This window comes from Hylobates moloch, unplaced genomic scaffold (assembly GCF_009828535.3).
Source record: "Hylobates moloch isolate HMO894 unplaced genomic scaffold, HMol_V3 SCAFFOLD_16, whole genome shotgun sequence".
NCBI lineage: Eukaryota > Metazoa > Chordata > Mammalia > Primates > Hylobatidae > Hylobates > Hylobates moloch.
Window position 1 is genome coordinate 4,792,852 of NW_026652291.1, and position 27,156 is coordinate 4,820,007.

The following is a 27,156-nucleotide window of genomic DNA, read 5'->3' on the forward strand; positions in this document are numbered from 1 at the left end:
CATGGGTCGCCACCCCAGCTCCCCTCCTCAACCACACTGTCTCAAGCCTGCTCTGCTGTCCCTCCCCAAGAGCCCGAAATCCTAGCCCTGGCGCAGCTTTTGGAGGAATGGTACAGGCCTTTCTACTGTGGTCACGGCTCTGCCCCAGCCCTGGGCATGGCGGATAGACTGGGGCTTCCTGTTGGGCCTTCTCTCCCGCACGGGGCCCTCACCTTGGGGTGCAGGCAGGGGCGTGAGCAGGCTGGAAGCCCAACTCCTTGAGTCTTTCAAGGGGAAGTAGTGGGAATAGAAGATCCCTTAATTCACCTTGATCTGTGCTGCTGAGCCCAGAGAGCTTCTGGGGGTTCTCCTTCCCCCACTCCTCCTGTCCTCCTCTGCTGTGGCCTGGGTCCACCCCCTCTCACCTCCCTAACTGGACCCCAGTTCAGGTGTCTGCCCAAAGTGACAACATTCTCTCCTGAATGATCCATGGTTCCCTGTTACCTCGCTCTCATGCAAAGTCTCAGCCCTGCTGTGAGGCCCCAGGGCCTCTCCCCTGTCTTTCTCCTGACCCTCTTTCTCCCCGATCCTGCCTCACACAGGCTCCATCCCCTCCATGTCAGTCCCTGGCCTTTGAGGCTTAGAATGGTCCTTCCAGGTCTCAGTGGCCCACCTCCGCCAGCCCCACAAACCCCTATCCTGCCCCTCACTTTCCTTGGAAACCTGTCCGTCCCTCACCTGGTGCCTGCAGCCCCCCCGCCCCGGGTGCCCACAGCACTCAGAGCCCTGCCCTGATGCTCCCCTTATCTCAATGCATCTGAAACGAAGCGTGTGTTTGCATAACGGCTGCAGCTTGCGCAGGAGTGGGGGCAGCTGCCTCTCTCCCTCGGCTGTGTGTGGGGCGCCCAGCACAGCGCTTAGTACATAATGGGCCCTCCAGCAATGTTTGTTGAATTCATGAAGGAAAAAATGATTAAATCAGCCAAATTGAACTCATTATCTCCCCCTTCCTCCATGCCCGAGAGGGAAACCCTGGAGCCTGCATCTGGGAGAGTGGTGTCATTAGCAGCCTCACAGCCCTCCCAGCTGCAACTGGGCCATTTCCACCTTCTCATCTCCTTACTGCCCACAGCCAGGCCGGCTCAGAAAAAGACCCCCATTTCTGTGTCACCTCCCCACCCATCTCCCTGGCCTAGTCCAAGCCTCATTGTCTCTTACCAGAGCCTCACCCCTGCTAGGGGACCCTGCCTCCAGCGTCATTCCTCCAGCCCACCCTCCAAGGAGGCCCCTAAATGGGCTTTCTGAAATGCAAACTTGGGCATGAAACTTCTGGCTTTAAAATGCTCAGGTGACCCAGCAATTCCACTTCCAGGGATACACCCAAAAGGACTGAAAGCAGAGACTTGCACAGATATTTGCACACCCGTGGTCACAGCAGCGTCATTCACAGTAGCTCAAACGTGGAATCAAACCTCGTCCACCCACAAACAAAATGTGGGAAATCCATACAAGGGGGTGTCATTCAGCCTTAAAGAGGAAGAAAATGTTGACACATGCTACTTCATGCTACTTCATGGATGAGTGGTTTTTTGTTTGTTGTTTGTTTGAGTTGGGGCCTCACTCTGTCACCCAGGCTGAAGTGCAGTGGCGTGATCAAGGCTCACTGCAGCCTCCACCTCCTGGGCTCAAGCAATCCTCCTGCCTCAGCCTCTGAGTAGCTGGGGCCACAGGCATGCACCACCACACCCAGCTAACTTTATGGATGAACCATGAGGACAGGATGTAGGGTGAAATAAACCAGTCACAAAAGGTCAAACACTACGATTCCACATATATGAGGGACCTGGAGCAGTCACAATCACAGAGACAGAAAGCTGAATGGTGCTTGCCAGGGGCTGGGGGAGGAGGGGTGTTCAATGGGGACAGAGTTTCTGTTTGGGATAACGAAAAGGTTTTAAAGACACATGGTGGTGATGCTTGGTACAACAGTGTGAATATACTTAGCGCCACTGAACTGTACACTTGAAAATAGTCAGAATGGCGGATTTTCTGTTATGCATATTTTACAACTATTTTTTAAAATCCTAAAAGAACGCTGGGTGCCGTGGCTTATGCCTGTAATCCCAGCACTTTGGGATGCCGAGGCGGGCGGATCACCCGAGGTCAGGAGTTCGAGACCAGCCTGGCCAACATGGGGAAACCCCGTTTCTACTAAAAATACAAAAATTAGCCAGGCGTGGTGACAGGAGCCCGTAATCCCAGCTACTCGGGAGGCTGAGACAGGAGAATTGCTTGAACCCGGGAGGTGGAGGTTGCAGTGAGCTGAGATCACGCCACGGCACTCCAGCCTGGGTGACAGAACAAGACTCCGTCTAAAAATAAATAAATAAATAAAATCCTAAAAGAAAAAAGTTCAATTGGCTCCAAACGCCCTCAGCACACTCCTCTGCAGCCCTCCTTGGAGGCCTTGTCCTGCAGGGGTTCCGCGTGCCACTGACCCCCTCCGCCCCCAGCCTCACACCCTCCCCTCTGGGTGCAGCCTCCCCTGTCGTCGAGGTCCCTGTTGCTGCCCAATTTGCTCTCTGGTCCCCACCCATTCGTGCCTGCTCAGCACCTTTCCAGGGCTGGAACCTGTTCTGTCTTTTCCTGCACAGGCCTGGAGACGCCTGGCAACAGGACAACACTCTGTAAATATCTGGTGAACTAATGAAGGAGGGAAGGAATGCTTGGTTCTTTGCTGGCCCCTGCCACCGCAACCTCCACGTGGTCTTCCCTGTTTCTGTTGCTTCCAGCCCCCCAGAATTTGCCATCTCTACCCCACTGAATCTCCCAAGGGGAGGGGGCAGGTGCAACCCCAGAGGGGAGACTAGACCCCCTGGAGGTCCTCTGAGCAGCCCCCCAGGGCCATGTGCTCTGGGCAGTGGGAGAGCAGCCCAGAGCTCTGGTAGTGAGTCCTGAGGGGCAGCACTCCCAGGCCTGGGCCACACACGAATCAGCAGGTCCCTGATTCTTGGGATCTCTCATGTCATCAAGAACAGGACTCATGTGCTGGGCTGGTGGCACCCCGTGTTCCTGATCTTCCACTTGTCTGTTAGGCAGAGGGGTAAAGTCTTTGAGGTTGGATGGACTGAGCCTCAGTTTCGTCCTTTATAAAACTGGGTCCCCACTGACAACCCATACATCCGTCAGGGGAGACAGGAGAAATGCACCCTGGCATGGTCCCACGGCAGGTCACCATGGAGTGATGAGTCTGAGGGCACCGCATCCACTCCTCCACGACACAACTCCACTTCTAGCAGGAATATGCACAAGAAGGATCCAGCCATGGGTCTGACTGGTTCGGCATCAGACATCAGAATGGGGGTCACCCTCAGGGTGGGGAGGCAGTGATGGAAGGAACAGGAGGGAGCTGCCAGGTGCTGGGGTCCCCGGTGTCTGCAGCAGGGTGCATGACACAGGTGTGTTCATTTTCTGAGAGTTCACCAGTCAGTGCTTTTATAATATGTGTGTTTTTCCGTATGTCTATTATGCCTCAATAAAAGAAGAAAGAAAACAAGAGAAGAGAAGAGAAAACCCACTGAAACACACAGCAGCCCATCCGAAAGGGTCTGGCTGAGGATGAGGACAGGGAGGCTGCTCCCAGGAGGAGTCGTGAGGAGCAGCCGGAGAAGGTGCTGGAAGGTGGTCGCATGGCCTTCTGCAGAGTGGTACCTTCTTGCTGGAAACGCCTCTGATGCAGTGAGTACTTTTTGAGCCCAGAATCTCTGACTTCCAAAGGAAAGCCTAGGGAGGACTTGGGTGGGCTGCGGAGGGGCTGGCCACTGCTTCTTTGGAGAGGCAGCTTGGGAGGGAGGGTGACTTCCCTGGCAACGGCGCCCAGAGCGGCACAGTGCAGGGAGTGACCCTGGCAACGGTGCCCAGAGAGGTGCAAGGGGAACTTGAGGCCGGCAGAGGCAAAGGCCAGGGTAAAGAAGGCACGGTGCAAACTTACCAGATGGAAACCTCCTCTCGGCATCAAGACCTGCAGCTCCAGGCTCCGGGGGGAGGGACGTTCTGGTGTGGTCCAGCCTCATTCCCTCCATGTGTGGTGTAGTGAGGATGGGCTCCTTGCCTGGGACCCCTGAATAGGGAAGCAGGGGTAGTGCATCCACCCTTCATGGACAGACTCTGCTGCTCAGCATCTGGAGTGCCTGGTGCTGGGGGAGCTGCTCGAGGCAGCCCGTGGTGATGGGGCTGGGCTGGCAGGACACCCCACACGGCCATGTCTAATAGCCGTTGCGGCCTAGCTGATTAGCACAGTAACCACCAGCCTCAGGAAGGAGGTGGACCTCAGAGTGCCAGGAATTAAGCCGAGACTTTGCAAGTTCATGCCTTTGCCTGCCCCAGCTAGCCACACGGACACCAAGGCAGAACCCGGTCTCTTCCGACTCGGCTGAGCATCTGCTGACCAATGTGGGGTCATTAAAAGGCACGAGACCCTCTCGGGTGGGTTCCTGCTCTGGCCATCCCAGGGGGGACCAGGACCCCATTTCCCTCAGAAACAAGTTGGAAGCGAGCAGTGGAGCCACTGTGCTGGGCAGGGCCACACCCTCCCATGGCGGGGGGAACATCAAGCCCCGGGCTTTCTAAGAAAGGATTTTGGCCAATGCCTGTGGCAACAGCATGACCACATGGCTTGGCCACAACTAAGTGTGTCTGTGTGGATTCTCCAGGAATCGTCTCTCTCGGAGATTGTGGTAGGAGAGGGAGGGAGGAGCGGGAGGCCTGACTCCCTGTGTTCCGAGGGTAGCTGTGGACATCCTCACGGGTTGAGAAGACAGGGCCAACCTTTTTATTTACTGCTTTTAATAATACAGAAACATGCGCAGCACATACGCAGTCAGGGAGAAGGAGGAATGAGCCTCCAGGTACCTTTCACCAGATTCCACAGTGACCTGAGTTTATGCCACTTGGAAATCACATTTCAAACCCATGACCAGGGACAAGAGCGCCCACTGCCCTCACGCCCTGGGCTCAACTGAACAGAAGTTTTCTCCACGTCAGTCGGCTCTCCCAGAAACTTCCTCTGCACCCCAGGCCCGTGCCCTTGGAAAGCTTCTGCTCGGATGAGACCCCCCATCCGCCCACACGCCCATGCACACAGGGCTCTCTGGAAAGCCCCTCCAGGTCTTTTGAGATAGTCCCGAAACAGGTGGCTTGAGAGAGAGTGAGAGCTACTTTGGGCACCACGAGACGGCCACTCGCCACCTGACGCTGTCAGAGCCTGAGCACCCCGTGATAAATGTGCTGAACTCTGAAACAGGCTTCAAAGCTAGTGCCACATGCAATTCCAAATCTGGACTCCTGGGGCTATTGGATTTCATGATTTCTCTTGCAGCCTTGGTTACGGGTTAGCATGAATCTTCTCACCCCTTAATTATAGTTCTGGCATTCGAAAAGCACACCAACACCTCTCCCTCCTTTGGCGCCATCTCCTCATTCCTCCCCACTCCCAAACGCTCAGCGAGCCGGAGTTAATCCTCGGTGCCGTTTATGACTGTCCCTGTCCCCGTCCTCCAGGATCTGACCACACACTCATTGGCTCATGCCTGCTGCCTGCCTTACAAGGCAATACTGCCCACCGAGAGATGCTACTTTGGGAAGAGTCAAGAGGACAGAGAGAATGTCAGGATCTTTTTTTTCATGTGCTGAGCAAGGCCATTCCAGGGGCCGCCAAGAGCAGGCGGTGATCTGTATGAGAGATGAACTTGAACATACGCTCTCTTCCAGGGGGGGCGGGAGGTGGAAAAAGTAAGCCCATGGCTTCTTTGGCTCGAGTCAGATGGAGCAAATTAAAACATTTAGGAATTTTCCTCTCCCAACTGCAGGTCTGTTTTAGGTCTGATGTCTGTCAACCAAATTAAAATAGATGAAAACGGGCCCCAACTATGTCTCTGGATGGAGAAGAGGCACAGCCTTCGTGATGGGGACGAGTGACCTCGCTCTGAGCTGCTTCCCTAATTGATTGCGTCTCCAGGGTGGAAAACAGACACGGATTCCAATCCTCCCATTCTCCCCACGCCCTGCCCACACAGGGAACACAGCAGGACACTGTTGGGGTGACCCAAAGTGCTTTGGAAGCAAAGAAAAAAAATTGAGGGGAAAATGCAAGCTTTCCAGGGCAGCGTGGCGGGTGCATGGAGCACCGGTGTTTTGAGGAACCGTGAGTTTCGGGTGGTCCTGGGGGCACGGCTCCATGGAGAGGGCTGCTCCACTCTGGGCGGCAGGAATAGGGTAAAGCGCCCTCAACAGATAAGGAAGGGGCGGGATCTGCACAGCCTTGCCTTCGTTCCACGCCTTCCAGGCCCTGCTTGCTGGGGAAGAGGAAAATGGCCCATTTGGCGCTCCGAGATTGAAGAGAGCGAAGGACAGCAGGTCATGCAGAGAAATGAGAAAACCAGGACCACTTTGTTGGGAACAAAGACACCACCAGGCAGCATGGGAAAGAAAGGCCGTGCCGGGAAAGGCAGGAAGGGCCCCCACAAGCCCTGACCCCCCAACACGAGGGCTTCTGAAGTGTCAGCCCCGGGGTCACCGTTTGAACACTGCTGACCCCATGTCCACATTGCCCCTCCATAGGGACGAGGATCCTGTAAAATGGCAAGGAGTCCTTCATGCTGCTGCCCTGCCAGCCTTCCCTGCAGAGCCCTTAGGAAAACTGAAATCCTGCAGGAAAGGGGATGAAGGGACAGGGACGTCTCTGAGGTCAGGATGAGCCTTGTCTGCCTCAGGTCCCCCAGACTGCCTCCGGGTATGCCTGTCATACCTGATGTCCCGTCCATCCTACCCCCACACAGGAATGAGCCAGCTCTGCACCCTCTCCAGGGGCCTCCTCCAGCCCACGGTGGGGGGAGGCTTCTCATCTGGGACCCCAACCCCAGCACAGCTCCTTGGCACAGGGGCTGGGCATGGGAGAGGCTGGCCAGCCTCATTAGGACCTAGTCTCTTTGTAAGAGGGGGAAAGTGGGAGCGCCCCAGTGAGAAGGAGAGCTGAAGTGGGGACAGAGGCAGGTGCAGGAGGGGCTGGGGCAGGCTCCAGGAAGCTCAGAACCTGTGTGTGGCGGGGGCGCACACACCAGGGCCAGAACTCCTGCGGCACTGACACCACCCCATGAAAATATTCTCAAACATGGCCTCCTCCCAGAGCCCACCAGAGGGTCAGCGTTTTCCTCCCTTTTGCTGTCACTAAGAAGCTGCAGAGAGCGAGGTACCTAAGCCAGGCCCCTGGCCAGGAAGCATCCTGTCCCTCGGCACTCCTGCAGGCAAGGTCCTGTACCCCTCTCCCTCCTGCTTCTCGTTCCCCCAAGCCTGAGCCCCCCGAGGCTGTCTGGGTGTCCTTCCCCTAGCTGGTGGGTTTGGCTCTCAGGGTGGGGCACACTCAGCTCAAGAGGGATTGCCAAACAGCCCCTAAGAGCCCAGGCCTTCCTCTGCCAGTCGCCACTTCCCTTCCTCCCACCCATTCCCGCCATTCCTGCCCTGGGCCTCCAGCACTGACACTTTGCACAGGGGTCATGAGCCGTCTGCCGCTCCTGTGAGGTCACTGGACAGATATGCTGGCATTCGCTGTCCCCGCACATGGTCGTAACCAGATCAGCACAGAGCCCCTCACCCTCCTCTTGCCGGGCCTGCCGCACCCGAAAATAGCCTTGATATATGTAAGGCATCTTCTGGAACAGACTGGCCCGGTCATTTAAACATTCCAGGCGTCTTGTTTATGCTTGGTAGTTATCAATAAGGCAGGCGGGACTCACAGCGCTCATTCCTGCGAGGGGCCCCTGGATCAACAGTGCACATGTCTCCCATGGCTGGGAGCTGATGTCAGTGCCTGCGTGGGCCTGAGCGTGACGGACGGCCTCCACCCAGGCTGACATCTGCCATTATAGCCTGGCAACAGGGCTGGCAGGAGCCCCGCTCCAGAGTCTTGACCCTGGCCATTTCCCCCTATGGAGAGGGAAACTGAGCCCAGAGAAGTCGCAGGAGCTGTACCGGCAGGTGGGGACCCAGGTGCCCTCCCATCATGCTCACCAGCCCTGCTGTGGGCACAGCAGGAGAAGAGTGGGCAGGGAATCCAGGCTCCTCAAAGCCCAGGAGGTGGGAAGGAAGCTTCATCTGCAGTTCAGGTCTTTGGCTCTTGAGATTGGACTCTGAAGAGGAAAAAGAGGCTCTGAGCACAGGAAAGGTCCTTGGAAAGACTCCCACGCACCTGCCGGGAAGCCTGGGACAACGCTCTCCCCCCTCTCCCAGCCCCCAGTCCTAGACCTGTGGACGTTTGGGGCTGGATCATTCTTTGCCATGGTGCCTGCTTGTGCACTGCAGATGCTTAGCAGTGTCCCTGGCCTCTGCTCACCAGATGTTGGTAGCACCATGTCTGCCCCAAGTTGTGACAATCAAAAATGTCTTCAGTTAAAGGAACTCAGCCTATCAAAGAGATAGCTGCACTCCCATGCTTATTACAGCAGATTCACAATGGCCAACGTATGGATTCAACCTAAGTGTGCATCAGCAAATGAAGGATAAAGAAAATGTGGTATATACATGCAGTGGAATAATATTCCACCACAAAAAGAATGAAATCCTGTCCTTCACAGCAACATGGATAGAACCAGAGGACATTAAGTGACATAAACCGGGCAGAGAGAGACAAATACTGCATGTTCTCACTTCCATGTGGGAGCTGCGAAACTGGGTCTCATGGGGGTAGAGAGGAGGCTGGGAATGAGGGTGGGAGATGAAGGGAGTTTAATTAATGGGCACAGAAACACAATTCGATAGAAGGAATGAGTTCTAATGTTCAATAATAGCACAGTAGGTGACTATAGTTAACAGTAATTTACTGTATATTTGAAAATAACTACAAGAGTTGAAATGTTCCCAGCACAAAGAAATGATACATGTTTGAAGTGACGGAGGTGCTAAGTATCCCGATTTGATCATCACACATTCTATGCTTGTATCAAAATATCACAGGAGGTGGGCACGGGGGTTCACACTGGTAATCCCAGCACTTGGTGAGGCTGAGGCGGGAGGATGGCTTGAAGCAACTTGGGCAACATAGTGAGACCCTGTCTCTAAAAAAAACAAAGCCACATGTACCCCATATACATGTACAATTATTATATGTCAATAAAAATAAAAATTAATATTAAAGTACATTTTTCAATTAAGAAAATAATTAAATAACTAAAATGTAAAAATATGTCTCCAGGCATTGCCTACTGTCCCCTGGGGGCAAAATCGACCGTGCCTGAGCACCCTTCTGTGGAGAAATGAAACCTCTCCTGGTACAGGCAAGGAGACTGCAGGGCCCCGTCACCTTCCTCCTCACCCTCTCACTGCCACCTGGGGACATGGAGCCTACACCTGCCACCCACCAGCCCACACTGTGGCCACTGTTCAGCGGAAGTCACCAAGCCCCCTAGAACACCTCACAGGCACGGGGGAGAGCTCCCTGCCTCCCCCAGAGGCTGGGCCTTCCTTCCAACAGCTCCTGGGGCAGTGGGACACCGAGGCCAAGGCTGCCACAGCTCCCGGCCTTGGCACTGGGTCCTGTAGGGTATGACCAAGCTCACAGCAGAGAACATTTGCAGCAGAAAAGCAGAAGGCAGAGAAACAAAGCGTGGACAGTGTGCAATTGTGTAGGGCCCAGGAGAAGATGCTGAAGCCGGCAGGGAGAAGGAAGGTGGAGAAGTAGCTAGGGCAGGACCCCATACCCAGCCAAGGGCCCAGACTGTCTCAGGAGGGCGAAGGGCTGCCTGGTTTTATTTTCACCTTGCAGGTGGAGCTCTGGGTCTAGGTCCTCCCTGTCTGCCCTACAGGTGGATCTGTCCATTTTTCCTGGGCCAGGCCCCCCCAAATTGCACCTTCCAGCACACTACCCCTCTCAGAAAAACACCTGCTCCTTGGGCAGCACCTGCCAGCACCCTCAGGCCAAAGGAGAAAGATCAGGCCAGCTAGGGGCTGGGAGAGGCTCTGCGTGGTGTGGAGAGGATGCCAGCCCATGTGAGGGGGCACCAGAGGTCCCCAGTCACCTGCACCCTGCCCCTGCCCACCCTGGGAGGACCTTCCCTGTGGATGAGCTGCGCATGAAGGACCTGGGGCCTGAGGGGTCCTCATGGGCCCCAGGGGAAGCAGATGGCCAGGAGAAATGCAAAGGTTTCCCAGACAGCACTTGGGACGACTCAGCAGCAGCCGCCTCCAAAAGTGGGGAGCAGGGCCAGAGAGCCGAGGGCAGTGCTGGGTCCCAGCCCAGCCAAGGCGGTCCCGGCGGGCTTCAATGCGTGCATGCTGCCATCGTGTGGAGCCCGGCCGGGGCGGCCCTCCAGCTGTGGGACACCTCCGGCCCCCCATGCTGGGAACCCTGCCTGGCCGGGGCATCTCTGCCCCCCTGCCCCAACCACAGGCCTAAGTGGGCCCAGATGGTGTTGGCAGAATGGGCTGGCTGGGCTGCTGCCTCCAGGGGCCCCAGAGTTGGGGCTCAGCTTGCCAGGGATGGGAGGGCAGGTGGTTTGAACAGGCAAACCTAATCCTAGGGCCTTTCAAAGAGGACTGACAGTGTGGGAAGTGGGCAGCCAGGCCCGGAGCCCAGACACAGCCCAAGCCTCTGCTCTGTCTCTCCAGGCCCCATGGACCTAGAAGGATGCTCTCCCTGGCGGACTCTGTCAGCCAGCATCTCACCTTCTCCTCTCCCCTTCTCCTCCCTAGAGTGTCTTGTGTCACAGGGAGAGCAGAACCCTGCCTTAGCCCCAGACCTGCCACCCTGTCTGCACAGCCGCTTCTCCTTGGCCTCTTCCCATCCCTCGCCCCCTGCCCAGGGCTGCCCCTCCCCTCTCACACCAGCCACAGCCCCTCTCTCAGCATCCACAGCCTCATCCAAAAGGACAGTAGTAGGATTGCTCAGGGGCCTGCGGGAAGCAGAGGCACACTCCAAGAGTCGAATACTAAAGGGACAGTTTAGGAAGGTGTGGATAGGGGAAGGCTTGGGCGGTTACAGGGTATGGGTTCTGTCAGAAGGGCCAGCAAAGGGGACAGTTCTGCGCTGAGAGGGCCACAGGTGTGTGGAGAGCCCCCCACCCCCCGCCACACACAGAAGCAGTGGCCTTCTGTGGAGGGACGGCCGCAGGGAAGGAATACATGGGTCAGCCTCCCAAGCCACCTGCTCTCCCTCCCAGGGACACAGAGCTCCTCAAAGTGGGGTCTGAGCTGCTTTAGCACCTGGTGCCAGCAGCGTGTAAATCCGTGGGACCGTCTGGGAACACACCTTGAGGCTCAGTGAACATTTCTCCCAGAGTGAGACTTTCTCCTAGAAGGGAGCAGCGTGTTGATTTCTGCCCCAAAAGAAGCTCTTCATTTCGGAGAGGCACTGTGAAGAGCGCTGATCAAAGAGGAAAAGAGAAAATCGAGGCACAATCACAGATAAACGAGAGAATGAACGAGAGAATGACCCCTCTGTGCTTGGCCCTGCCCCACCCGCTCTGGAGGCTGGCCCGGGCACGAGGTCCTCTGGGCTCCTGGCATCTGTTCATTGGCTTTGGCCAAGGGAGGCTCCAAGTGAAGAGTGGGAGGACAGGGAGGCTGGGATTTCTTCCCTGCTCACTTTCCTTGGGTGCCCTGGTCCTGCCAGTGGCTGGGTCCCTTCTGTCCCCACTGTGGCTCCAGCTCTCTCTGGACTCTAGGATCCCCCTGCCCCTTCAGGCCTTGGGGTGTGTGTGTGTGTGTGTGTGTGTGTGTGTGTGCATTACAGCTTCCTGCTGTTGTTCATCTCTAGGTGTCACAACACCCTTGCAGGTTATCTTTCTTATTTTTTTTTTTTAAGAGACAGGGTCTCTATGTTGCCCGGGCTGGACTCAAACTCTTGGGCTCAAGCAATCCTCCCACCTCAGCCTCCCAAGTAACTAGGACTACAGTTGCACACCACCTCACCTGGCTGCTGTGGGTCATCTTACACCCACCCTCCCTGCAACACACACCTCGCCAATCATTCAGTCAAGTCCCTAACACTTGCTGTTTTCCATGAGGATTCTGGTCGTCTCCAAACACACATACCAACACACACACACACACACACCTATCCATCACCACAACATTTTCATTCTATGTCCCAAATGTTGGTTCAACCAATATTAAGAATCTGCACCCCAAAATATGCCACTCTGGCATGTTGACTATTTTGAGTTAAAGGGACCCGAAAAGCAGGAGGTGCTAGAAGATCCCTCTGATCTTCATTTTCTTTCTCAAAAGCAAGAGATGAAATTCCCATGTGAAAGATGTCCTCCCCATACTGAAAGGAAACTGCCACTCTTATCTCCAAGGACAGGAAGCTGGGGCCAAGGGAACTCTGTGCAAACAAACCTCGTTAAACTAATCCTCATCCTCCCAGCCACTTCTCCACCCAGCCAGCCCCCAGCCTGGGCCCCCGGGCCTTGGCCCATTTTCAAGCGTCCTGCTGTTTGTCTCAGGCAGTGCCTACGTGTTCAAACTTCAAACTGTAACTGCGCCTCCGGGCCTTAGGAAGGCTCCCATGCCTGTGAGTCGCATGGTCTGTCAATTGTGTGCGTTTCTCCTGCTGATCTGTCTTGTATCACTTTAATTCTCACACCAAAAACCCTTGAAGGGGTGGAGGGGAATTTTTGCACCCTCCACCCCAACACTGCCTTCAAACGTGGCAACTCCACAGGGCTGGGCCTGGCCACTCTCAAGTCTAGCGGCTCTTCACTGCCTCCCGCCAAACCCCACCCACCCCAGCTGAGCAGCCACTTCCTGCACGGGGCTCCCACCACAGCCCAGGCCATGGGGCTCCCTCTTCTCACAATCCAGCTCCTACCAGCTGTCAGTGCACCTATAAGAACCATCCATCAGAATTTGTCACTCCTCTGCTTAAAACCCCAGGAATCAAATCTCAAGTCCGGACAGAGGCTGCCAAGACCCTGCGAGACCTGGCCCCAGGGACTCATCCTAATCTTGCTTTCCCTGCCTGCGCTTCTCAGTGGGCCCCAGGGCTGCCATGGTGACCTTGCTGGGCCACTGCCTAGTCCCCAGACCACTCCTCCCACCTTCCATGTCTGAGAACATAGGCCCTCTTTAGAGACACCTGTCCCAACCCCACGTCCACTCTGAAGCCCCCTGTTCCTTTCTGTGGGAACTTCTAGAAGGTTTTTTCCTTCTTCCTGCTCTAGCCACCTCCAGAGCCCCTGTCTGCCCTCTCGTGGTTTTCCCATGGACCTGTGAAGCAAATATACCCCGTGGGGAGCTAAGAGGGTCTATGAGGAACCTGGACCCCAATGTGGGGGTCCAGCCAGTGAAGGTCCTGGACCCCCACTCTGAAGCTACCTGGGATTAGCATATCCAAAGGCACCAAGGAGAATGGAAATTTCCTCCCCTCTGGAAAATCGGGTGGACTTCCAGAGAACGTTCTCGGTGAGCTTTTAAAGTGGCTGATTGAGAATTCTATGAAATGTCTGCAGTGTCTCCTGGCAAGCCCAGTCGTGGGTGATTAAAATACAACAACCTCATAACCACCCCCAGAAGCCTTTGCACACCCGTCCTTACAGGGAGGCTTAAGGAAATTAAAGGGCTGAAATGATTGTTTTTTTCCCCAGCAAGAAAGATTGGGCCACTTAATTAAGAACTACCCTTAATCTTGGACAAACTAGGTCTAATTTCTTCAAATTATTCCACATTTCACCAATTTCATTTTTTCCCTTTTACTCAAGGGTGTCTGGGCAAGCCTGCCCTGCACACTGCAAAAAGCCTGGATGTGAGACTGTCTCATTTTCTTCTGCCACACACGGAACATCTCAGCACTGATTATTTTCAACAGGGAGGAAAGTGGGCCTGGAGAGTGGGTCTGGAGAGTGCTCAGGAGGCCTGTCCTCATGCTGGAGCTCACAACCAGAGCTTCATTAGCAGCGATTGATTGTCAGCCGCCTGTCAACAGGAAGGAGGACGTGGCACCTCGCATGCCGGGCACAGTCCAGGCTGACGGGCGGAAAGCATTTGCAAGTCCCCGAAGGGGACGCACGTAAGCAGCTCGTTTGGAAATCTCACTTACATCTTGCCTCTGCTCTCTAAATGCTTGAAAGGAAGAAAGACAAGCAGTGGCTGAGCATCCACCGAGGGGCCCAGCACGGAAGCCGGGGCGTCACCCTGATCCTGTCACTGCTGCTCCATTTGACCGTTAGGAGAACTGAGGGCCAGAGGGCTGATGCCCAGGAAGTGGCGGGGCTCCAAAGACTGTGTCCTGTTCTGCCACGTGTCTGCCCCAGAGAGACACCCCTCTTCAACTCGATTGTGTGTGCTTTGTGTCTCTACCATCCGGCGCCCCATAGGTGCTGGGTAAATGTTTGCTGAGTGAACTGTTCGGGAAAGGAGTGGGGGAAGAATGTTCAAGCTGGAAGAGTCTGCAGTGGCCATGGATGGCTTTGCATACTCAACCTTTGCCCCCTTGGTTCAGCAGGCAGCGCTTCCATCCCAACCCTTCCCCCCACTAGTCTTTGGGGTTTGAGTGGCAGAACCCTACCCCTAGATGACTAGAGAACACTCTGCCCCTGTGCCTACCATGGGAGAAGTTCAGAACCCAAGCCAAGCCGACCACTATTGATGCTAGGACTTGTGTTGTTATCCCTGGGACACAGACGCGAGTGTCTGTCATGAAACCTTGATGCTGGAAGGATGTAAGGCCGGAGCTGCTGAGACAGGGAGTGGAGAGGCTGTGCCTGGGAATGAAGCCAGGAAGAGCAAACAAGATGGGAGAGAAAAACTGGTGTGGCCATTCTTGTGCTCCTCTGCACAGGAGTCGGTCAGTCGTCTTTTATTTATTTATTTATTTATTTATTTATTTATTTATTTATTTAGAGACAGGGTCTCACTCTGTCACCCAGGCTGGAGCACAGTGGTGTGATCTTGGCTCACTGCAACCTCCACCTCCCAGGCTCAAGTGATCCTCCCACCTCAGCCTCTGAGTAGCTAGGACTGCATGTGCATGACACCACACCCGGCTAATTTTTTATATTTTTAGGAGAGATGGAGTTTCACCATGTTGGCCAAGCCGGTTTCGAACTCCTGGGCTCAGGCAATCTGCCCACCTCTGCCTCCTGAAGTGCTGGGATTACAGGCGTGAGCCACCGTGCCCAGCCCTCCCTTTCTTTCTACTGAAGCCATTTGGGTTGGTTTCCTTTATCAGCTAGTGAGGGGGTCCTCACCATTATGAACTGCCTTGAACAAGCAGGGCTGGTTTATTTAGGAAGCGATTCCCAGAAGCACTAGAGGGGTGTGGAGACCTGAGCCTGGTAAGGGAAGGAGTCAGTGTAGGGAGAGCTATGGAACAGTTTCCCCTGTGGGGAACTGGGGCTCAATTCCACTGCAGACTCATGGGAGACAGCCTGGAATCGCCTCGGTGGTGTCCTGCCAGAGGAGCAAGAAGGGCTGCTCTGAGGGCGTTAACTCCCTGCACGTCCAGCCTGCCACACTCTCCACCAGCCAGAAAACATGTCCAGCAGAGTCAAGAGCCTTCCGCTCAGTGTCCATGGAAGTGGTGAGAGCCCAGGGGATCTGGGCAGAACCAGCATCATTGGCCACCCTTTTCATTTTACAGGGGGAGGAACAAAGGCCCAGGACAGCAAAAGGACAGGCAGTCACACAGAGGATTCATGGCAGCCCCAGATCCAGACCAGGCATCCTGGCTGACACCCTAGCATGCAGCATTCTCCTTCTTGCCTGCATCTCTGCAAATTTGGTGACCGCCACTAAACTGCAGTCTCCTCTGAGCAGGGACTGGACTCCAACTACTTAGGACAGTCAGAAAGAGTTTGATGGGCACCTGCTCTGTGCCATCCCTGTGCTGGGCTCTTGGACTCTGGCGAGTGAAAAACCTACCCCTGCCTTTGCAGGGCACCCAATGCCATGCTATTAAAGACTCAAGGGCATCTTGAGTGAGGTGCCCAGTTTTGCAGGTGACCTTGGGGAGTCACCATCAGTAGCAATAAAAGGTCCCATAAGAACAGTACCTTTTAGCTTACAACACACTTTCCCATCTGTCACATTTAAAAAATCTCGCCGAAACTCATGGAGTCTGTGTGCTCTGTAAAAGGAGACAAATGCACTATAGCCCCAGCCACAGCGTGGAGGGACCATGTGCCTGGGCGCTCTTGGTAAAACGGAACGTGTGTGCCTTGCAGGGAACAAACAGCTGCGACCCACTGCAGACCCCAGTGTGGAACTTCAGTGAGGGTCCTTGGGGTTGCAAGCAACAGAAACACAACTCAGACTAGCTGCAGATAGAAAGAGAATGTAAGAATTGAGAACTGTAACATAAAGGGGCTCAAACACTGTTTCTCTTTTCTCCTCTTTTCTTCTCTCTCTTTCCAACCTTTCTCTGCCTCCTTTTTATCTCTGCTTCCCTCTTGGTTTACCTCATTTTCCCTCCTGCCCTAGATCCTTCCTCTAGGAGCTCTGTGCTGATAATGTACCACCAGGTTCACAGCGCCAGTGGAAAGGGTGTGTTTCCTCCCTACATCCATATGTCATCATGTGGTCATGGATTGCTCCAGTTTGGGACACATGCACACCCCTTGAGCCGCCTCTGGTGGGGAGTGTTCTGTGATTGGCTAGACCAAGAGGAAGCAGAGGTCTGCGCTTGAGCCCTCCCAAGACCTCACCGAGTGGATCTCCAAAGCGAGGACGCTGGATGGTCCGAACAACACCCTGAGGAGCAGATTTTCAACTCTTAGTACAGGGTCTGGCACATGAGAGGGTGCTCACGAGAGCTGCTAATAAACAAATCAATGAATATAGCGTATGATAAATGCAGTGTATACAGTGCTATTTTTAAAAAGAACATTCCCGTTTCTTTCTGCTTAGTTACACCTGGATGTGTAACTTTGTGTGTGTTTTTGTGTGGCTTTGAGGCATTTTATTTTCCCAGCATTAAAACAAAGTTACCACCTTTACCACTGCAAGCTTCATTCTTTGAGAACATGGCATACAAAGCCCATTAAAACTGATTACCAAAGCAGGATATAGTGGTACGTGTCTGTAATCCCAACTACTCAGGAGGCTGAGGTGGGAGGATCCCTTGAGCTCAGGAGTTCAAGACCAGCTTAGGCAACGTAGCAAGACCCCCAACTCTAAAAAAATTTTGATTACCAAAATGGTGATCTCATGACTGTTTTTCTAGGATTTCCTGGAAGTTACCCAAATGTATCTTAGGTCTCTGTGCCAGATTCCAAGCTTGGGTTCCAACCCAATATCAGATGGACTGAGAAAGTTTCCGTTGATGTGCTAGATGCTGTGACACACTGCCCAGGTTCACGCTCACCACCCAGGATGGAGGCGCTCACTCCCAGATGCTGAGTGTGCAGTTGGCTTATAGCTGATAGCTCTCAGCTGAGTCTTCTCTGGGGGTTACCCTCATCCTAACAGACATGCCTCACCCAAGGTCACACCCCCTTGCCAGGGCAGTCCACATATAATGACCAGTAGGTATGGGGGTCAAAAAGCCCCGCACCCTTTCCCCCAGGGGGGCCGACTCTGGTGGGCCATCCCGTTCAGCGGCCCCGTGGGATTGACCAGGCCCTTGTTGTGACGGCCCCGCAACTCAGCTGCTTCTGCTCTATCCTCATTACTTTAGCCCCTGTCCCAGTAGGTTGGTCCAAAGGACACTGCCTGCATATTTCATCTCGGAGACCAAATGCCAGGGAACCCAACCTGCAACAGATGGTACCAGGAGTGGTCCAAGAATCTCTGAAATGGGATTTTGGAGCTGGCTCAGTCACCAGATGGCTGGTAATGAGGACTCTATCACCAGCGATAGGGGATCATTGATGGTCCCTGGCGTGGGGTGGAGGTGCAATTAAGACCAGCAGAAAGGAATGCACGGCTAACGCAACGGATCAAGTATCTGAGGAGAACGAGGGAAGTACTCATCACAGGCTGCGGAGTTGGACGGCTGTTGCTGGGGGCAACTGCAGCATCAGAGGAAGACAATCAAAGACTGAGGGTGGTTAATCACCAATTAAAGGCCAATTACGATAACCAGAGGGTCTCCTTAGTATCATATAAATTAGAGACTCTCATCTCTTGCAGCTGGAGGGCAGGAAAGCTGAGGATCTGATCTAAGACTTAATTCTAAGTATTACAGAGCTGGAAAAGAGGTTGGATTCCCAAAACCTAGGCAAATCTGACATACCCGGGTTAGGGCTGGGGCTGGAATCATCTGGAAGCTCACTCACTCAGATGCCTATTAGCACCTGAGCCGGGAAGGCAAGCGGCTGGGAGCTGGAAGAGCCAGTGGTCCTTGGACATCTGTCTCTATGTGGGTGTCTCTGTGGGTCTGTCCAAGGAGGAAGTTTCAGAGCAGCTGGATTTTCTACATGGTGGCCCCGGGATCCAAACCAAGTGTCCCAAGAGAGAGGGAGCAGAAGTGAGTGCAGGCTTTTTGGCTGAACCATGCTCTATAAATGCAATGGTGAGGGCAAATCTTCCCACTGGGCAGAGCTTCAGGTGGGGCTCCCCGTCATCCACTTTGTATGAAAAGCATCCTGGCTCAAGGATGGCGCGTATAGGATTCTTGACCAGTGAAGAATAGTTTGATTGACTTCTCAGACACTAGAAAGAAAAGATTGGCAGATCAGGGAGGGGGAGGTCTGTGGAAGAGGCAGGTGGGGGTGCTTTGAGAAAGGGTATCATGTGGCCAGAAGAAGGTCTATTCATGTGAATGCCTGCTGAGCACTCTACAATGGAAGAGGCAAGGCAGACCTTAGGAGACAGAATGACTTGGCCAGCTGATGTCAGCCAGCCTCTGTCATCGGCCACCCCGTGCTGTGACCATAGCCGTGGGCCTGGCCACATGGCCTCCTATTGACGTAGGCTGCTACAGCCCCAGGAGCTCCTGAGGCTGAATGTCCCACCTGCCAGCAACAGAAACCAACAGTGAGCTCCCAGCAACAGCAGAGCCTTTGAGCTTCATCTGTATTTACAGCCTTTCCCCATGGCTTGCATTACCTGCTGAGCTCTGCCTCCTGTCAGATCAGTGATGGCATCAGATTCTCTTAGGAGCACAAACCCTATTGTGAGCTCCCAGAGCTCCCAGCAAAAGCAGAGCCTACACTGCACCCTTCCACCCTGGAAAAGGCAGCCATTCATCATGACTAGAATTGACACATACCCAGGGGACTAGTCAGTTCTCTAGAGAAACAGAACCAATACGATGAGTATATATGGTTCATCCTTGAACAGCATGGGGCTGAACTGCATGGGTCCGCTTTTGGGTTTTGGGGGTTTTTGCTGTTGTTGTTTTTAGAGACAGGGTCTCCGTCTATCACCCAGGCTGGAGTGCAGTGGCACCATCACAGCTCATGGCAGCCTCAAACTCCTAGACTCAAGCAATCCTCCCACCTCAGTCTGCTGAGTAGCTGGGACTACAGGTACATGCCACCACACCCAGCTAATTATTATTATTATTATTATTATTATTTTGTAGAAATGAGATCGTGCTGTGTTGCCCAGGCTGGTCTCAAAATCCTGGCCTCAAGCAATCCTCTCACTTCGGACTCCTAAAGCGTTAGAATTCCAGGATGAGCCACCACACCCAGCCCAAGGGTTCACTCCTATGAAGATTTTCTCCTGCCTCTGCCCTCTCTGAGACAGCAAGACCAATCCCACCTCTTTCTCCTCCTCCTCAGCCTACCCAACGTGAAGATGATGAAAATGAAGATCCTGATGACCACTTCCACTTAACGGATAGTAAATATATTTTCTCTTTCTTATGATTTTTCTTAATAACATTTTCTTTTCTCTAGCTTACTTTATTGTAAGAATACAGTATATAATACATATAACATACAAAGTATGTGATAATTGACTGTGTTATCAGGAAGGCTGCCCGTCAACAGTATGTTGTTTATTGGTAATTAAGTTTGGGGGGGAGTCAAAAGTTACAAGTGGATTTTCTACCACATGGAGGGGTGGGGTCGGTGTACCAAATCCCTCTGTTATTCAAGGGCCAACTGTATATATAGAGAGATTTAGTATATGGAATTGGCTCATGTGCTCAGGAGGCTGACAGCCTGGAGTCCCAGGAGAGCTGATGGTGCAGATGGAGTCTGAAGGCAGCCTTCTGGAGCAGGGGTGAGAGCGGCGGGCAGGTGAGCAAGCCTTTCCCCGTGGCTTGCATTACCTGCTGAGCTCCGCCTCCTGTCAGATCAGCGATGGCATCAGATTCTCTTAGGAGCACAAACCCTATTGTGAACTGCGCATGGGAGGGATCTAGGTTGAGCGCTGCTTGTGAGAATCTAATGCCTGATGATCTGTCGCTGTCTCCCATCACCCCCACATGGGACTGTCTAGCTGCAGGAAAACAAGCTCAGGGCTCCCACTGATTCTACATTATGGTGAGTTGTATAATTAGTACATTGTATATTACAATGTAATAATAATAAAAATAAAGTGCACAATAAATGTAATGAGATTGAATCATCCAAAAACCATCCCCCAACCCTGGTCCATGGAAAAATTGTCTTCCGCGAAACCGGTCCCTGGTGCCAAAAAGTCTGGGGACTGCTGTTCTGGAGGATTCCCCTTGCTCAGGCTCACCCTACTCAAGCCTTCACCTGATAGGATGCCACTCACCGCATTGCGGAGGGCAGTCTGCTGTATCCAAGGCCCCCGGCTGAAATGTTAACCTCTTCCAAGGTGACACATAAAATTCACCATCACATCCAGGAAGTGGTTTGCTTTTCCTGGCCACAAGTCACAGAGAGCTCCCACCTCACCCCCAACCCCGTCCCCCCACCCACCTCACCCCATCTGAAGATTTACAGTGCTTGATCCACCAACATGGACTCCCGCATAAAATCACAGCAAAAGAGGTGTGACCGTGTGCACATAACCACAGGATACACCATCGGTTACAGACCCTGCCATCCAAGTGCTGTGGACTGATAGGAAGTGGGATGGTTTGTTTTAGGCAAAGCTGAGATGCCAGTCTGAAGATGAGCCTACGTCCTCCGAGGTGCAAATTCCCTAAATCAATGGCCATGATATGGTGTCCTGCCCCTGGTAGATCAAATAGAAATATTACCTCTATACCTACGTAGGTCCAGGAACCAAGGGGCAGAGGCAGGAATGGCCCTGCTTGTAATAATCCCTCCAACAACCTATTTGAAGAGTTTGTGATTCTTATTCCTGCAACTCAAAGCCCTGTGATCAGGGAGGTCCTGGTTCTCAAAGGGGAAATTCTTCTGCCAGGGAACACAGAAATAGTCTCATTAAACTTTATTTTTACAGCTTCATTGCATCATAAAGTTCACCCATTTTAAGTATGCAAGTCAATGATTTTCAATAAATTTGCTGTGTTTTACAACCATCCTTGTAATCCAGATTTAGAACCTTTCCATCACCTCAAGAAGATCCCTCAGCCCCATTTACAGTTAATCTCCATTCAACCCCCAGCCCGAGGCAAATGCCTGTGTACTTTCCGTCTCTCTGTCTTTGCTTTTTCTGGACATGTCATACACATTGCATCATACAGCATGTGGTCTTTGGGGGTTCCTCCATGTTGTAGCCTGCACCAGCACTTCCTCCCTTTCTCCTGATGAAGAATATTCCATTAGGATGGATAGACCACATTTCATTTGTCAGTTCACCAGTTGACAGACATTTGAGTTATTTCTACCTTTTTTTTTGGCTATTAGATATTAAGCTACCATGAACATTTACATGCAAGTTTTGTGTGAACTCATGTTTTCATTTCTCTTGAGTAGCTATTTTGGAGCGGAACAGTTGGGTCATTTAGTAAATTTATGTTTAACTTTTTTTGCATAGATTCAGGGGCTATGAGTGCAGTTTTGGTCCATGGATATATTGCACAGTGGTGAAGACTGGGCTTTTCATGTACACATCGCCCAAATATTGAACATTGTACCCAATAGGTAAATGTTTAACTTTTAAAGAAAAAGCCAAACCACTTTCCCAAGTAGCTGTACTGTTTTTCATTTCCTCCAGCCGTGTATGAGAAAGCCCATTTCCACACACTCTAACTAGCATTTATTATTGTCTGCCTATTTAATTATAGCCATTCTAGTGTGTATGAAGTGGTATCTCATTGTGGCTCACATTTGCATTCCCCTCATGACTAATGATGTGAGCATCTCTTCAAGCGCTTATTAGTCATTTGTTTATCTTTTTGGTGAAATGTCTATTAAAATCCTTTCCCCATTTTTTAATTGGATGTTTGTCTTCTTGTTGAGTTATCTGTCTGTTCTGGACACAAGTCCTTTATCAAATATACGATTTACAAATATTTTTCAGCCTATGGCTTGTCTTTTCATTTTCCTAATGATGTCTTTTGAATTGCAAACATTTTATTATTTTGGCGAAGACTGATTTATCATTTTTTTTCCTTTATGCAGTATGCTTTTAATGTTGAATCTGAGAAAGCTTTGTTAACCCAAGGTTATAATGATTTTCTGCTGTGTGTTCCTCTAAAACTTTTATAGTCCTGGTGTGGTTGCTCACGCATGTAATCCCAGCACTTTGGTAAGCTGACGCAGGGGGATTACTTGAGCCCGGGAGTTCGAGACCAGCCTGGGCAACATATGAGATCCTGTTGCCACAAAAAATTAAAAAATGGCCGGGAACGGTGGCTCACGCCTGTAATCCCAACACTTTGGGAGGCCGAGGCGGGCAGATCACTTGAGGTCAGGAGTTCGAGACCAGCCTGACCAACGTGGAGAAACCCCGTCTCTGCTAAAAATACAAAATTAGCCGGACGTGGTGGCACATGCCTGTAATCCCAGCTACTCGGGAGGCTGAGGGCAGGAGAATCACTTGAACTGGGAAAGCAGAGGTTGCAATGAGCCGAGATCATGCCATTGCGCTCCAGCCTGGGCAACAAGAGCGAAACTCCATCTAAAAAAAAAAAAAATTAAAAAATTAGCTGGGCATGGTGGCACATACCTGTGGTCCCAGCTACTCAGGAGGCTGAGGTGGGAGGATCACTTCAGTCCAGGATGTTGAGGCTGCAGTGAGCCGTGTTCATGCCACTGTGCTCCAGCTTGGGTGACAAAGTGACACCCTGTCTCAAAAACATTAAAATTAAAAGGAAAGTTTTATAGTGTAAGCACTTACATTTAGGCGTACAGTCGTTTTGGGCGATTTCTTTTGCGAATGGTATGAAGTTTGCCTTTCTGCATGTGGATATTCAGCTGTCCCAGCACCATTTGTTAAAAACCTAGCTTTTCCCATTGAACGACATTGACACCTTTATCAAAACTCAATTGACCGTAAATGTAACAGCTTCTCACTGGACTCTCAGCTTTGTTTCATTTATCTACGCAGCATGCCCACTCTTACACCAGGTAATGCTGCCTCCGTTACCAAAGCTGTAAAATGAATTTTGGAAGTGGGAAATGAAAGCCTTCTTGTTTTGTTCTTTTTCAAAATTGTTTTTGCTATTCTGGGTCTTTTCATTTCCATATAAATTTTAAAATCAGCTTGTCAATTTCTGTGAAAAAGCCTTCTGGGATTTTGATAGGGATTGTGTCGACTCTACAGATCAATTTAGGGAGAATTGCCATCTTAACAATATTGATTCTTCTCATCCATGAATATGAAATGTCTTCATTTATTTAGATATTCTTTCATTTCCCTTGGCAATGTTTTATAGTTGTCGGTGTACAAATCTTACACTTCTTTTATTCAATTTATTCCTAAGTCTTTTATTCTTTGTGATGCTGTTGAATGGAGTCACTTTCTCAATTTCATTTCCAGACTGTTCATTGCTAATATAAAGAAATGCAGTTGATTTTTGTGTATTGATCTTGTGTCCTTGCTGAGTTTATTTACTTATTGTCATAGTATTTTTGTGAATTCCTTAGGATTTTCTCCATACAAGATGATGTCATCTAAATAAAGACAGTTTCCTTTCCAATCTGGATGTCTTTATTTATTACATCTGACTGCACAGCCTAAAACCTCCAGCGCAACATTAAATAGAAGGCGCAAGAATGAAAATCTTTGCCTTGCAACTCCTGTTAAGGAGAAAGCATTTAGTCTGTCACCATTAAGTCTGACATTAGGTATAGGATTTTTATAGCCTCACTTTATCAGGTTAATAAAGTTCCCATCTATTCCAGGTTTGCTGGGAGGGTTTTTTTTCTTTTTTAATTGTGAATACAAGCTGAATTTTGTCAAATGAGTTTTTCTCTGTCTATTGAGATGGTCATGTGGGTTTTGCTCTTTATTGTATTAACACAGTGCATTACATGAATTGATTTTTGGATGTTAATCCAGCCTTTTATTTTTGAGACAAATTCCATTTGGTCATGATATGTATTCCTTTTTCTATAGTGGTGAATTCACTTTGATATTTCATTAAGGGTTTTTTTCCTCTATATTCATGAGGGGATTGGTCTGTAATATTATTTTTTTTGTGATGTCTTTGTCTAGCTTTGGGACCAGGGTAATACCAGCCTCAGAGAAGGACAAAAGTATCCCTTTGTCCTCTATCATTGGGAAGAGTTTGTGGAATAGTGATATTAATTCTTCTTTTTCTAACTTCTTTTTTAATTTTTTGAGACAGAGTCTCCCTCTGTTGCCCAGGCTGGAGTGCAGTGGCGCCATCTCGGCTCACTGCAACCTCCTCCTTCCAGGTTCAAGGAATCCTCCTGCCTTATCCTCCTGAGTGGCTGGGATTACAGGCATGCACCACCACGCCCAGCTAATTTTTGTATTTTTAGTAGAGAAGGGGTTTCACCATGTTGGTGAGGCTGGTCTCAAACTCCTGACCTCGTGATCTGCCCACCTCGGCCTCCCAAATTGCTGGGATTACAGACGTGAGCCACCACGCCTGTCCTGACATTATTTCTTCTTTAAACATTTGGCAGAATTCATTAGTGAGGCTCTCTAGGCTCAGGCTTTCCTTTGTGGACAGACTTTTAAAAGTATCAATTTTTTGGCTCGTTCTAAGTATATTCAGATTTTCTACTTCTTCTAGAGTGAATTTTCGGGATTTGTGTTTTGCTAGAAGTTTATCCATTTACTCAATTGCCTAATTTGTTGGGGTAAAGTTGTCCACAGTATTCCCTTAGAATTTTTTATGAATTCTATAGGGTCAGAGGTTATGTCTCTCTTTCATTACTGATTTTGGTTATCTGAGCAGTCTCTTGTTTTTCTTGATCACGTTAGCTAAAGGTTTTTTTTTTTTAATTTTGTTGATCTTTTCCAAACAACAAACTTTTGGTTTCTTTGGTTTTCTCTGTGGTTTATCCCTTTTCTGCAAACTTGCTTTCCACTCTTATCTTTATTTCCTTCGTTCTGCTTGCCTTGGATTTAGTGTGTTCTTTCTTACGTAGATTGGTAAGGTGAAAGGTTAGACTGCTGATTTGAGATCCTCCTTCTTTCCTAACATAGACTGTGTATTGTCTTTTAAGCACTCCGTTAGCCGAATCAGGAAATGTTGATATGTCATGTTTTTGTTCTTACTCAGTTCAAAATACTTTGGATTTCCTAAATTTCTTTCTGTTGTTGTTTTCTCATTTAATTCTGTTGTGATTGAAGCACATACTTTTTGTGATTTCATCTTTTTTAATTTGCTAAGACATGTTTTGTGATCTAGACTTTGGTCCACCTTGGAGAATGTGTCAGGTACCCTTGGAAAGAGTGGCTGTTCTGCTGCCGCTGCTGCTGGGTGGAGTGTTCTGTAGAGATCGGTTTGGGGAAGTTGATTGATAGGGTGGTTCAAGGCTGCTATAACCTTACTAATTTTCTGTATACCTGCCCTATTAACAAAATACCTTAGGCTGGGTAATTTATAAACAACAGAAATTTGTTTCTCACAGTTTTGGAGGCTGGGAAGTCCAAGATTACGGAGCCACAGATTTGGTGTCTGTCAAGGGCCTGTTCCATAGGTGGCATCCTCTCCGGTGGACAGGGGGGTCCTCACATGGCCAAAGGGGCAGCCTCTTTTTCATAAGGTCACTAATCACATTCCTAACAGCTCCACTCCCATGATTTAATCACCTCCTACAGGACCCGCCTCTTAATATCACATTGGCAATGAAGTTTTAACATGAATTTTGGGGGGATGCATTCAGACCATAGCAAAGGAGAATTGAAATCTTCTACAAGTGGAAAGTTATCTATTTCTCTTTGTATTTATATCAGTTTTTGTTTCATGTATTTTAAAACTCTTATTAGGCACACAAAGGTTTAGGATTTTTATGTCCTCTTGACTGACTCTTTCATCATTACAAAACGTCTCTTCCCTTTTTTTTTTTTTTTTGGTAACTTCCTTTTGTCTTAAAGGTCTATTTTCCTGATAGTAACATAGCCGCTCATGGATCATGAGGTCAGGAGTTCAAGACCAGCCTGACCAACATGATGAAACCCTGTCTCTACTGAAAATACAAAAATTAGCCGGGTGTGGTGGCACGTATGTAATCGCAGCTCCTCAGGAGGCTGAGGCAGAAGAATCGCTTGAACCCAGGAGGCGGAGGTTGCAGTGAGCCGAGATCACACCACTGCACTCCAGCCTGGGCAACAGAGAGAGACTCCATCTCAAAAAAATATATACATTTTTATATATTATATATGTATATATATAGCCACCCCAGTTCTCTTATAGTTACTGTTTTCTTGGTATGTTTTTTCTATTCTTTAACTTTCAACCTATTTTCTGAATCTAATAAAGTGTCTTTTTTTTGTAAATAGTATAGTTGGATTCTTTTTTTTTACAATCTGATAATCTCTATCTTTTGATTTGAGTGTTTATATTTGATGTAATTATTGATATGGTTTAATTTACATCTGACATTTTGCTATTTGTACAATGTGACAATCTGTCTTTGGATTTGAGTGTTTATATTTGGTGTAATTATTGATATGGTTTAATTTACATCTGACATTTTGCTATTTGTCTGATGTCCTTCGTTTCTCTCTTCCTGTTACTGCATTCTTTTGTGTTAAATAGATATTTCACAGTGTAACGTTTTAATTCCTTATTTTCACTGTATTTTAAATTTTATTTTCTTAAAAGTTATTCTGCACATTACAATATGCACTTTAATTTAAAATAATCTTTATGGGATTAAAACTAACTTTATTCCAATACGATATAGAAACTTTGCTCCAATATATCTCCCTTCT